Here is a 13,110-nt window from a genome sequence, read left to right as displayed (position 1 = left end):
CTGCCCTATCTGGCACTTAGTAGCCTTGATAGTTAGGCCTGCCTTTTGCAGAGCCTCCAAAACCTTCTTCAGGTGGATCAGGTGATCCTCCCAGGTGGAGCTAAAGACAGCAATATCATCTAGATATGCTGCACAAAAGTCATCCAACCCAGCAAGGACTTGGTTCACCTACCTTTGGAAAGTGGCAGGTGCATTCTTCAAACCAAAGGGCATTACCACAAACTGATAATGTCCACTAGGGGTAGAGAATGCTGTTTTGGCTTTTGACTCCTCAGCTAGTCTGATTTGCCAGTAGCCAGCTGTCAAGTCAAATGTGCTCAGAAACTTGGCAGAAGCCAATCTGTCAATGAGCTCATCTGCTCTTGGAATGGGGTGAGCATCTGTCCTAGTGACAGCATTGAGACCCCTGTAGTCCACGCAAAATCTCATTTCTCTCTTTCCATCTTGGGTATGAGGTTTTGGCACAAGGACTACTGGGCTGGCCCATGGGCTCTCTGATGGCTCAATCACTCCAAGCTCCAACATCTTTTGCACCTCAGCCTTGATGCAATCCCTGACATGGTCAGGTTGCCTGTAGATCTTATTCTTCACAGGCAGACTGTCACCAGTGTCCACCTCATGGGTGCACCAGTTAGTCTGGCTGGGTGTGAGTGAAAACAAATGCCTGTGGGCTTGCAAAACTTGTCTGCAGTCCATCTGTTGCTGGTCAGTGAGGCTGCCCGCCAAGGCTACTCCATCAACTGAATCATCATCAGGGTTCTGAGAAAGCAGGTCTGGGAGAGGGTCACTCTCTTCCTCCTGATCCCCATCTGTGGCCATGAGCAAGCTCATGTCCTCCCTGTCCACAAATGCTTTCAAACGATTCACATGGATTACCCTGTGAGGGCTCCTAGGGGTTCCCAAGTCAACGAGATAGGTGACTTCTCCCTTTTTCTCTATGATAGGATAGGGTCCACTCCATTTGTCCTGGAGTGCTGCTGGGGCCACGGGCTCCAGTACCCACACCTTTTGTCCTGGTTGGAACTCTACCAGTACAGCCTTTTGGTCATGCCAAGCTTTTTGTAATTCTTGGCTGGCCTCCAGGTTTTTGGATGCTCTCTCCATGTATTCAGCCATCCTGGAGCGGAGACCAAGTACATAGTCCACAATGTCTAGTTTGGGCTTTTTGAGAGGTAACTCCCATCCTTCCTTCACCAAACACAATGGACCCCTCACAGGGTGGCCAAACAAAAGTTCAAAAGGGCTGTAGCCAACCCCCTTCTGTGGGACCTCTCTGTAAGCAAAGAGCAAGCAGGGTAAAAGAATGTCCCATTTCCGCCTAAGCTTCTCTGGTAATCCTTTTATCATTCCCTTCAGGGTCTTGTTGAATCTCTCCACAAGCCCATTGCACTGTGGGTGATAGGGTGTGGTAAACTTGTAGTTTACTCCACACTCCTTCCACATTGCCTTCAGATAGCTAGACATAAAATTTGTGCCCCTATCTGATAGTACCTCCTTTGGAAAGCCCACTCTTGAGAAAACTGCAATGAGGGCTTTTGCCACCACAGGTGCTGTGGTGGTCCTCAGGGGAATAGCCTCTGGATACCTGGTGGCATGATCCACTACCACCAGTATAAATCTGTTTCCAGATGCTGTTTGAGGATCCATGGGACCCACAATATCTATTCCAACTCTTTCAAAGGGTACCCCCACCACAGGTAGTGGTATGAGGGGGGCCTTTGTTGTGCCACCTGACTTACCACTGGCTTGGCAAGTGACACAGGAGCGACAAAACTCCTTGACATTTTCTGACATATGAGGCCAGTGAAAGTGTGAAACAAGCCTGTCCCACGTCTTGTTCTGGCCTAAGTGTCCTGCAAGGGGAATATCATGGGCCAAGGTAAGGAGGAAGCCCCTAAACTTCAGAGGTATAACCAACCTCCTGGCTGTACCAGGCTTGGGGTCTCTAGCCTCTGAGTAAAGGAGTCCATCATCCCAATACACAGTATGGGTACCTTGGGCATCCCCAGCAGCCTCAGCAGCAGCCTGCTGTCTGAGGGGTTCAAGGGAAGGGCAATCTAGTTGAGCCTGCCTCAGGTCTGCCCTTGAGGGCCCCCCTGTCCCCAGAAACTCAACCTGGTCAGGTTCAAATTCCTCAGAGACAGTCTCCTCTTGGACTGCAGAATCAGTTTCCTCTGAAACTTGATCCTCAACCTGGGGCAAGATGGAAGGCTCAGCCTTTCCTCTCTTGCTCCTTCTCTTGGGTTGTGGTTGGTCTATTGTTCCAAGATCCACCACTGGTTCAGGAAGGCACTTCTTAGCCTGAGACCTTGTCACTGCAAGGACATGAGCTGAAATCCCTAGCATTTCTGCATGAGTCCTGTACTCCACTTCTGACCAAACTGAGCTTTCAAGATCATTGCCTAACAGACAGTCTACTGGGAGGTCTGCACTCACAACAACCTTCTTTAGGCCATCTACCCCTCCCCAGGAGAAGTTCACAACTGCCACACTATGGGAAGTAGTGGAGTTGCTGGCATTGGTCACTAGGTAACTTTCACCTAGTACAATCTGTCCAGGGTCCACAAAGTCAGGTGTCACCATTGTGACACTGGCACATGTGTCCCTGTAGGCCTGAGCCAGTTTCTCATTAATTAAAGGCGTCTGCCTATATTTGCCCAGGTTACTGGGGCTTACTGTAGTGGACAAAGTTAAGTCCACATCATATAGGAGAACTGCCTGAGTAGGGATTCTGACTAGGCCAGATCCTACTTCAGTACCCAGGGTCAACCCTACTACACCCTTTGGCTGTGTTCCACCACTGCTGACTGTACTAGGGGGTGCAGTTGCTTTAGGAGCTGCAGTGGTGGGGACTGGATTTGTCTTGGTGCATTCACTGCCCCAGTGTGAAACTGATTTGCAGGTATTACACCAAGGTTTCTTTGGGCCATTATTCTTCTTCTTCTTGTTTCCATTTTGGGAACCACCCTCCTTACTATTAGTTTGGGGGCCTGAAGACTTCTGGTCTTTTTCTTTATCTTTCTGATTTCCACCCTTCTGGTCTGTTTTCTTCTGGTCACCACCTTGGTTCTGGGGTTTCTGCTTAATCCTTGTTCTGACCCATTTGTCTGCCTTCTTTCCCAATTCTTGGGGAGAGGTCAGATCAGAGTCAATAAGGTATTGATGCAACAGCTGGTTTGTACAGTTATTAAGGATCTGTTCTCTCATGATAAGATTGTACAATCCTGTATAGTCTGAAACTTTACTTCCCTGCAACCAACCCTCCAGAGCCTTAGTGGCACAATCTACGAAATCAGTCCAGTCTTGAGTCTGTGCTTTTTGGGTGTCTCTGAACAACAACCTGTATTGCTCAGTGGTTAGGCCAAACCCTTCAATAAGAGCACTCTTCAAGACAGAGTAGTTTTTGGCATCCTCAGGTCTAACTGTGAGGAGCCTGTCCCTCCCTTTCTCTGAAAAGGAGTACCATAAAATTGCAGCCCACTGATCCTGAGGAACCTGCTGTACCATGCAGGCTCTCTCAAGAGCAGTCATCCATTTGTGGATGTCATCCCCTTCCTTGTAGGGGGCCACAATTTTTGTCAGGTTTCTATTATCATAGCTCCTGTCTTTTTCTCTAGGAATATTGCTGCCACCAGTGGCATCTAAGCCACACAATTTCTGCTCTCTTGCCAAGGCAAGTCTAGCTTGAGCCAAGGCTACCTCCTCCCTCTCTATTTGGAGTTTGACAGCCCTCATTCTGGCCCTATGCTCTATCTTCTGAGAGGCAGTCATACCTCTCTGAGATTCTCTTGAGGCACTAGAAATATGAGAGTCCCCTGAGGGAGATCTCACTCTTCTGTTGCCTGGGAGAATGACATGGTGGGATCTGGGGAGGTGCTGGCCCTCTCCATTTCCCAGTAGGTCTAAGTTGGCCTGGTTAAGCCTGGCAACTAGGACCTGGCTACCCCTCTGATCCTGTTTCTCTGGGTCCTCTACATCTGAGTCCTCCTCCTCCTCCTCTTCCTCCTCTTCTTCTTCCTCTGGAGGGGTATCAGTTACAGGGGGGTTCACTCCATCTCCTGACTCTAAGGGAACTGCATTCGCCTTTTCTAAGTCATCCTGTTCTAAAATGGCTATCAGGGAAGGACTGGTGGGACTTCTGCCCCTTTTTAACCCTCTTGAGATGCACAAGGCAACCAAGTCTTTGTGGGTTAGTTTGTCATAACTGGAAGTTGCCTTGGTAAGGTCAACTGTCACAGGAACAGACCCTGAGGCTTTTCCTGTGTCAGACATGACTCTAGTGTGGTGTAAGTGATGCACCTACCTACACTAAGTGTTTCCCTACTGTACCTTGCTAGTGAGTTGTAGTCAGGGTGTGCTAATCCCTTTAATCTACAACTACTAAGTTCAGTAGAACTTAAATATGCTAAGCTTTTGATTTATATGTACCTAGAGGTACTTGATGTGATCTTTCAATTTGATAAAAGATTGCAATGGTAAAACAACAGCAAGCTCAAATCCGCATCGCTGCTCACCAATGTGAGAAGTTGGCCTGATAGGTGATGTTTCCAATTCTGGAACCACCGGTTATCAGACCAAACAATCCCTTATGGTGTCTGGTTGTAAGTCAACCTTATTAGACAAGCTATCCTAGGGGTAGCATGGACTAAGCAGCCTAAAGGCTTAACTTAAGAGGTCGTGTTAAGCGAGCTGTTTTACCACATACAATCCTGTAATATCAAATGAAAGGACACCACACAAGTATATATTATAAAAATATATGTATTTATTACTAAAAACAATCCCCAGTATTCTTTATGAATAAAGGGGCACAAGCGTTAAATCAAAAGCACAGTTTAAACATATAAAGTTGCACAAATATGGATGAGGGCGGGGGGCCACTCAAACCATATACTAAACAAGTGGTATAAGAGATACCAATCGAACAGTGGTTAGGCCTAGGGCCTAGGGAATCGCTGGGAGCAGTCGGGACAAGCAATGCTGAAGTCGGGAAAAGCCCGCGGGATTCGGGTGCAGTGCAGAAAGCGCACGCATGCACCAATGTTAACCAATGGTGCGTAAAAGTTGTAAAGTTAAAGTTTAAGGACACTTCCGCTGAACCTAGAGGAACAAAACTTAAGACACAGACCCTAGAGATGTGTACCAGTGTGGGAACACCGGCGGAGCAAAGTTACCTCACCCACAGGACGCGGGTGCACAGGGTCGAAGTTGAGTCGGGTTTCGTCACGCAGGCTCTGGGTGCTTGAAGCTGAAAGGGCTGCAGGCGGGGTGAAAGAGAAGTGTCCGGTGGAGTCCAAGGGTGGACTCAAGTCGAAAAGTACCTGAAAGCAGAGGGGACAGAGTCTGGGTCACTCAGCAGTGACCAGGGTGGAACCAGGACGGAACCAGGCAATGTCGGGCGCAATCAGGTGGTCGTCGAGGAGCTTCTCTCCGCTGTCACGTGGGCTCTGGGGCATCTACGACGTCCAGGAGCAGGTCACGATCTGTCCCACGCAGGCTCTCGCCGTCGGCGCTGTCGGCTTCAAGATTGGAGCAAACAACACTTGGCAAAAGCAATCCACGCGGAACCGGGAGATTGCTTCTCACTCGAACCAGGAGGGTCAGAGTGGGGGCTCCTTTTCAGGGGAGCTGGTGCAAATCTGGAGCAACCAGAATCGCAGTTCAAATTTCAAGTTTCGTCGGCACAGGGGCCACAAGCCGGCTGGCAAGTGACCGGGCCAACGCGTTGAGCCAAAAGAAGCAGAAGGGCCCCACGCAGCACTCGTCGAGTTGGAGGGCTGAACTTCGGTGCAAGTGTGGCTCAGGGTTGGGGCTTCTCAAACCCCGGTGTACAGCTTCGAGGGTCACTCGTGGGCTGCACGGTCAGCGTCTCGTGGTCTTTCCAAGATGGCGTGCCCCCGCTTCCGGTCCCCTCCTCGGGTCTCAGCTCTGCAGGGACTGTGGATCGGGCTGTTAGAAGGCAGGCAAGCTTGATCTCGTCGATCTCTGTCGCTCGAGTTCCGGCGGGAACTGCGACAAAGCAGACGTCGATGGCTGGATGGTGCCGGTTTGCAGAGGGTGGTCACTCCTTGACCACAAGGGAGATTCTTCGGGCTTCTACGTCGAGTAGGATGTCGAAGGGTCCAGAGTTTCGTTTCTTATGTTTCATCAGGATAATCTGAAGTGCATTGGCACTGCTCCCAGTCTTAAACTAATTTTGGGGGCTGGATTACCTGCTAGGTCCCCTCCTATGGGTGGGACCCAGGAAGTGGGTGGATACACCCCCTTCCTTTGATCCAGGCCGCCCTGGCACGAGGGCTGGAGTGCCCCAGAACCGGTTTGGCCGGATTATGCAAGGGGCAGCCTTGTGCGCCCCAAGCAGTGTCTGGTTTCTTTCAAACCTCCCTGCTACAATCCACTATCTCCTGTCTGGGGGGGGTGTAACACCTCCCTGCGACAGGAAACCCTTTGTCCAGGCCCCATTTGGCTGAGTTTCGGTCAGCTTCAGGGGGTCAGACTCGTGTCTGTGGCAGAGGCATCCATTTTGTGGATCCAAGGTCCTTTTAGAAATTAACCGCATTTAAGTAAAGTAACATGTCTTACCCCTCTAGAGGGGTGGAATGCTATCCCCGTCGCCAGAACTGGCGAGGGGATAGTATTCCAAATCGTATGACACCTTACACGACATGTTTTGATAAAGCCAAACCAAAGTTGCTATATAACCGCGAGGATTATAATGCACTTAAGAGTATATGGTATGGCATTATCCTGAAACAGCTTAGGGAGTTGTTCCCGACCGCTGCAGACAGGCTCAGCTCATGCTAGAGCTCCATCTCACATAAAACCACGCACTCTGCCTCCAGGATTGATGAGGCCTTCCATAGGAGTGGCTCACAGGTTAATATGTGTCCAGATATAGGTGTAGATATAGGTATACTATATCTAAGTAAGGGGTGCTTACACCACCTTACCCCAGCTGAGTGATCAGCCAGTTGTGTCAATTTAAGAACCAGCCAGGGGTGGCAAAAGATATGCTGCAGCCCCTGGTAGGCCTTGGTGGCCCCTATGCCCTGGGCACCTATAGTGCATTATACAGGGGCTGACAAGGAGTCCATTTCCAATTGTGGTATGTGCCTATAGCACATGTATCATTAATTTAGTGAGAGAACAGCAGGCTGGGGGTCTGATCAGCAGGCCCACAGCCTCAGTAGTCGAAAACCAGTGAAGCAAAAAACAAAAATTTGGGGTGACCATAGGATAGCAGACCCTACTCTCCTACATTTTAGCCTTACTCCTAGACTATGGTAAAACCCCCCCTTTTTGTTTATCGACATAACGTATGCAGCCCTATATAATGGGTCGGGTCACATGTCACTTCTGGCTCTTTACGAGAAATCATAAGTGATCCATAATACAATTATCTGTCAGTATCAAAGGGAATATGGGTGTCTCTATTTGCTATTAGCCATATTCAGGGACCAATGTGAGGTCAGATGATATTAGATCTATATCTAGTTTCAGGTTTGTCTTGTTTTTCCTGGAGCTAGAACGTTAAGAATAAAAGAAGATGATAATATAACTCCATTGCCGTTCTCAACATTAATATAATGCCTAATGTTTAAATATTCGTGATAAAAGAAAGCTCTACAATTATTAGTATAATGGATGCCAGTTTCTCGCCATTGCGAGATTGTTGTCTATGTCTATATGACTATAAAACACACAGAAGCATCAGATCAAAAAGGTAAATAATTATATCATTAACGAAAAGACGATGAGTTACATGTTTGTGTCCGAACACACTACATACAGAAATAGACCTACAGATTTTCTGTTGGGTATCGGTGTTTTTTGACGTTTAAGGGCGGCGCCGTTCTTTCTGAATCACATGGTATGCCCCCACCAATTGACATTCAGTATTTAAACCGACTGCACCATTACCTAGATTGTTTGACCTCTGTATCCCGTGACGTCAGACGCCGACATCGGGCAGCCATCCAAGCGGAACCCAACATTATACTTCTCTATGTAGGTATTTTGGTGATCTCTTCCGAGTATCATATGTGAGGGGTGACAGGAGAGAGTCCTGATATATTTAGTGTCTCACGGGCTATCTATTTCTTTTAATTTGCAGCACTACCTCTGCTAACAGAGTAGATTTATTACCGGCCATATCCAGCTTGCGACGAGGTGAATTAACGTGGCCTCACTGCAGAAAATCTCACTGTGGGTATTGCCGCGAACTTGATAGACCACTACATATGACAGCAGACATGAAAACGTCTGAATAGATGTAGGTGTTCATAGATCTGTGTTTTTCTTTTTTATTTACAGCGGCAATAATTTTTAATATATATACAAGCAAGGACCCATCTATCGGCCATATCCGGCTTTATTTTTATTTTTATATATATTTTTATTATTTTTTAGACAAAAAGAAACAAATAACAGGTGATTTACAACGCGAAATGAAGGATAAGCAGTATACATACAGGGCCTAATGAACGAAGAACCATCAATAAAGCGTACGCAGCACCTACACCAGGGATGTGGCCGCACTACATTCAGGATAACCAGACAAATGCCCACCCCAAACCCCACCTCCCCGGAAACAGGATAAATATTGAGCAGCAGACCAAAATAGGAGGGAGGGGGGAGGTTATCGCAGTGAAATGATACAAGGCTACAGCCACATCCCGAATACAACCATCTGTTACGTCACCACTGACTGAGTTTTGCAATAATACCTACACCAGAACCCATCCACCCCAAAACACTAATGCGCGCCGCAATGAGACCACCCATATCAGGATTATAAAGGATTTTAAACACAAAAACTACAAATACTAACTAGACGAACACCCAACCCCCCTCCCTGCACCCCTGCATAAGGCTTGCGCCTATCCCCAACTAGCAGTGTGCCTGTCGCCCCATCTAACTAATACTACAAAAAGTAATTGTGGAGGAGGACATCTCAGGACGGGCCCCCAGTCCCCACTCCCCCCGCCAGAACCACGGATCCCCAGAATGAACCACATGACTAAATCAAGAAGCAATATTAAACCGAAACCGGGGAAACAATAAACACCACCCGACCGCCCGTAAATACAATGTTGACGAAACCCTCTTCAAAAAAAACCATGGCGCTAAGCCCCAACAATCAGTCTCAACCTTGACCCTTCCGATCAGTCTTGCAAGCCCCTTTCGGACAGGCTATCGCCTCCGCAGGACAGTTAGTGTGCAGAAACAGTTCAATAAAGTTCCTTCCGAGACAAAGCAAAGTTGTAAAGTCACTGGGAACTCCGTCGGCATCAACAATGTTCCACATCGACAAGAGCTCACGATGACGTTGTCCCTGCAATCGTTGTGAAGGTGTCGGAGAGGGGAAAAACACTGTTTCGTTCCGGAGATAGTTCCCATCTAGTGTGTCCGGAAGGGAAGCACCAATCGATCCAAACATAGTAGGCAATGATGGCGGGCTTGGAGATCCATAGTGAGCATCGAGTGCACGGTCGTCGGCCATCATAGTACCATGAAGCTCCGACACCTCTCGTGGCACAGAGCACACTGCCGTTACAGGGACCTCTGTGGGCTGTATAGAACGAACAGGGTACTGGAACGAATCAGGGTCCGGTCCTTCCTGCCCATGTCCCATTGGGACCGCTATCTTTTTCTGAATGATGGAGTCCACATGGGAATGTAGTGGCCAGAGTGCTGCCAGCACAGTCCGAATCGACGGTTCAGACCCAATCTGTCCCACCGAATATTGTTCCGAGTCGACCATGTTCGCGTCCCCCAGAGGCACCGGTTCCCCCGGGGGAGCGGCAAATTCGGGACGGACTGGAACGGAGGGAGACCGAGGACTTATCACAGCCATAGGTCAAGCTCTGGTACCGCAAACGAAGACTCCGAACCGGCAAACACCAGCGGCGGGGAACTGGGTCTCCGGGTCAGGGGCCTCCGCCCACAGCCACAGTCGTGCCTCGTCAACCCTCCATCAATTGTAGGTCAGGGCAACAACCGCCATCAAAATCGGGCAAAATAATTTCTCCACAGCCAAGGACCGGACCCTGTCGATCACCCACAGCCGATGTTATTCAACTGAAACCCGGCTGGGCCAGTACTCGAGTCCACGGCTCACAAGCTGGTGTAGGCCCCAAATTAAAACTCGACGTAACTCCGTCCACTAAGCTGGTAAAAATCCCGGGATCGCTCCAAAGTACAACACGAAAGTTCACACACCCGGAGGCAGGGTGTAAATTCAGGATTTGTAGCAGGATTATCCGGCGGGGAACGGAGGTCGGCTGAGCCGGGAGCCTATGCAGCCATCTTGGTTGCTAGCGTAGCTCCTCCCCCATATCCGGCTTTATTGATTGCTAGCAACATTGTTTATTCTGCCGGTCCCAGAATATTTTTAAACAGGTGAGTGCAGGTTATTGGATTTAGTTTGGGTCCGTTGTAAGAAGCATTTGATGTGTCTGTCAAAATTTGGACTCACTTAATAATACTGACCAAGCCTTCATTATTATACATTTTCTTAACTTGGCTCCGATCGCCTGTCAAATACTTTCACAACGTAGACGTCATCATTCCCCCTACGTACCTATCGACATCTTTTTAGGGAATTTTGTTCCCAATACAGGTATGATGAATGTTCTGATACACATATTATGTAAGCATCATATACACAACAATGAGTCTCAGCATCTATAGCCTATGAGACAATAAGTAACACAGATTTAACTATGGCTATATATGATGCGATATTTTGATGTTAGCTGTAAACAAAATACTACGACAGGGGCGGATCGTAGCTTAGTATATGCTATTGATGGTAGGACACTGACAGTAAGCCGCTTTGATATTATGAATATAGACACGCTTCCTTTGCGTAAATTGAATAAACAGACCGTAGAATTATATCTTACTGACTATATAGACCACTAACTTAAATTATACCAAATAGACAGGCTTATCCATGCTCCTGTTTTTTATTAATAGGAAAATGCTAGAAGAATAAATGAATGATATCTTTTATACCACACATCAGTCTCTACGATCCCAGTATCAATGCAATTGGGATTTTTAGTAAGTACCGTACATTCTATCCTCAGGGAGTAAATTGGACATCTGATGTTTAAGCTGACCATTATGGCTAAAATGTTGATATAATTCTATATTTCAGAAACAATCACCAGAACAGTGTATGTAGTCAAGAAATTAAGCGACTACACACTATAAGCATATCCTTGCTGTACATCACCATTAGTAAGTAGATCTGTTTTTTCATCCTGGCATAGGTTAATAACCATCCCTTCCATGTTCTGCCTTTCCCCCTTCTCTTCCTCCCCCCTTTTTTTCTTCTCTTCTTATTCTTTCCCTTTTCTCTTTTCTTATTTCTTGTGTTTCTTGACATCCTTTAGATTGCATCCACAGATTGTAAGTTTTCAGCAATTCATCATTCAGACTATTTAGTCTATATACATGATTGTATAATAAGTTGCAGTCTGCTTTTGTAAGGGATTGAGTGCTCTTTAACTAGATACGGCCTAAATTGATTCATGTAATTTGAATTCTGTATATGATCAAGAGAGTGGTATGTTTATAAAATATTGCAAAAACTGATGTCTGCATATTAATAAGTGTAAACACTTTTTCTAAAATCAAATGTTATAGTTTTAAAGTTTATAATGGTATAATACTACATTGTGGATTATTTTAGACTAAGATAATCAATATATGACACTGATTAAAGAATTGTTATGTTGTGTTGTTTTATATTTGTTTAAATATAATTTTTTTATTTCATAGGTTTGTTGTAGTAATTTCCTGAACAGTACTATTACTACTTGTATTATTAAGTGTTCATTGATTGTACACCTTGATTGATGTTATTCCTTAGTTTTTATTGCATAACACATCGTAGACTGTGAATTTATGTATGATGACATGAATGTATATTATTGTTTTTAACTAGCTACATATTTTTTATGAATTAAAAACACAATACTTATCTTTGCAGACATCTTATTGTTTTTTGGCTGTTGTCATACCCTCGGTTCATATACATTAATGTACTTATTCTTGATTGCCTAGGAATTGTTTATCGCACAGGCTTTACACTTCCCGCATGGGAAGAATCCTTGCATGGGACCAAACCCTGATAAAGGTTTATCCACAGGATGACTACGTACTAGATCATTTCTAAGTGATCTTGCCTTCCTGAATGTGATGAGTGGATTAGGGGGAAGATCTCCTATAACCTCATCGGTCTGCAGTATATGCCAACTCCTCTTCATGATCGTTTTTAAATTTCTCGCATCACTTGAAAAAGTAGTGATGAGTTGAAATTTACCCTCACTATTGCTGGGACTACTGTTCTGCAAATCCTTATCCCTGAGTAAATCCTCTCTCATGATAGTATTAACTCTCCCATAAGCTTCATTGAGGATTTGCTGACTATACCCCCGAACTTTGAAGCGTTGCATGCTCTCTTTGGCTGCCAAATGGAACTCAGTATCATCTGAACAATTCCTTTTGATCCTGAGTAATTCCCCATAGGGGATACTCCTCACCAGATTGGTGGGGTGGCTGCTGGAAGCTTGCAGGACTGAGTTTCCTGCAGTGGCCTTACGATAAAGCCTGGTCTTAAGTGGCTTTCCTCAACATAGATGTTAAGATCCAAGTAGTACACTGATACATTACTGACTTCACCAGAGAATTCGAGATTTACCTAATTCTCATTGAGGACCTTGATATACTCTCTTGCTGTCTCTGATGGCCTGTTCCACACAATGAATAAATTGTCTATGAAACGGTACCATCTCACAATACGGTTGGTCCAATCCTGATTGGCCGCGCCCCAGGCCACCTGCTCCTCCCACCAGCCAACAAACAAGTTCGCGTAGCTGGGGGCAAAGCATGTGCCCATCGCCGTGCCTGAGGTCTGTCTTTACAGTTGAATTTGAAATAGAAAAATGTTATTAAACAGACAAAATCTTGCGAATTCCAAAACCAATGTACTATGTTTAGTATACTTCAGTGGTCGTTTCTCAAGAAAATATTTCATGGCTACCAAGCCATCCTGATGTTCTATTGAAGTATACAAACTGGTGATGTCAAGACCCATCA

General features: G+C 46.3%; 1 protein-coding gene across 10 annotated transcripts in view; it reads right to left on the bottom strand.

Moving 5' to 3' along the window:
• BRD8 (bromodomain containing 8) overlaps positions 1 to 13,110 on the bottom strand; it is a 791,877-nt gene that overhangs the window by 763,152 nt on the left and 15,615 nt on the right. The window lies entirely within an intron of this gene.

Source organism: Lissotriton helveticus, chromosome 7 (genome assembly GCF_964261635.1).
Source record: "Lissotriton helveticus chromosome 7, aLisHel1.1, whole genome shotgun sequence".
NCBI classification, from domain to species: domain Eukaryota; kingdom Metazoa; phylum Chordata; class Amphibia; order Caudata; family Salamandridae; genus Lissotriton; species Lissotriton helveticus.
Note: the sequence above shows the minus strand (reverse complement) of the source record. Positions and strands in the feature narration are given on the sequence as shown.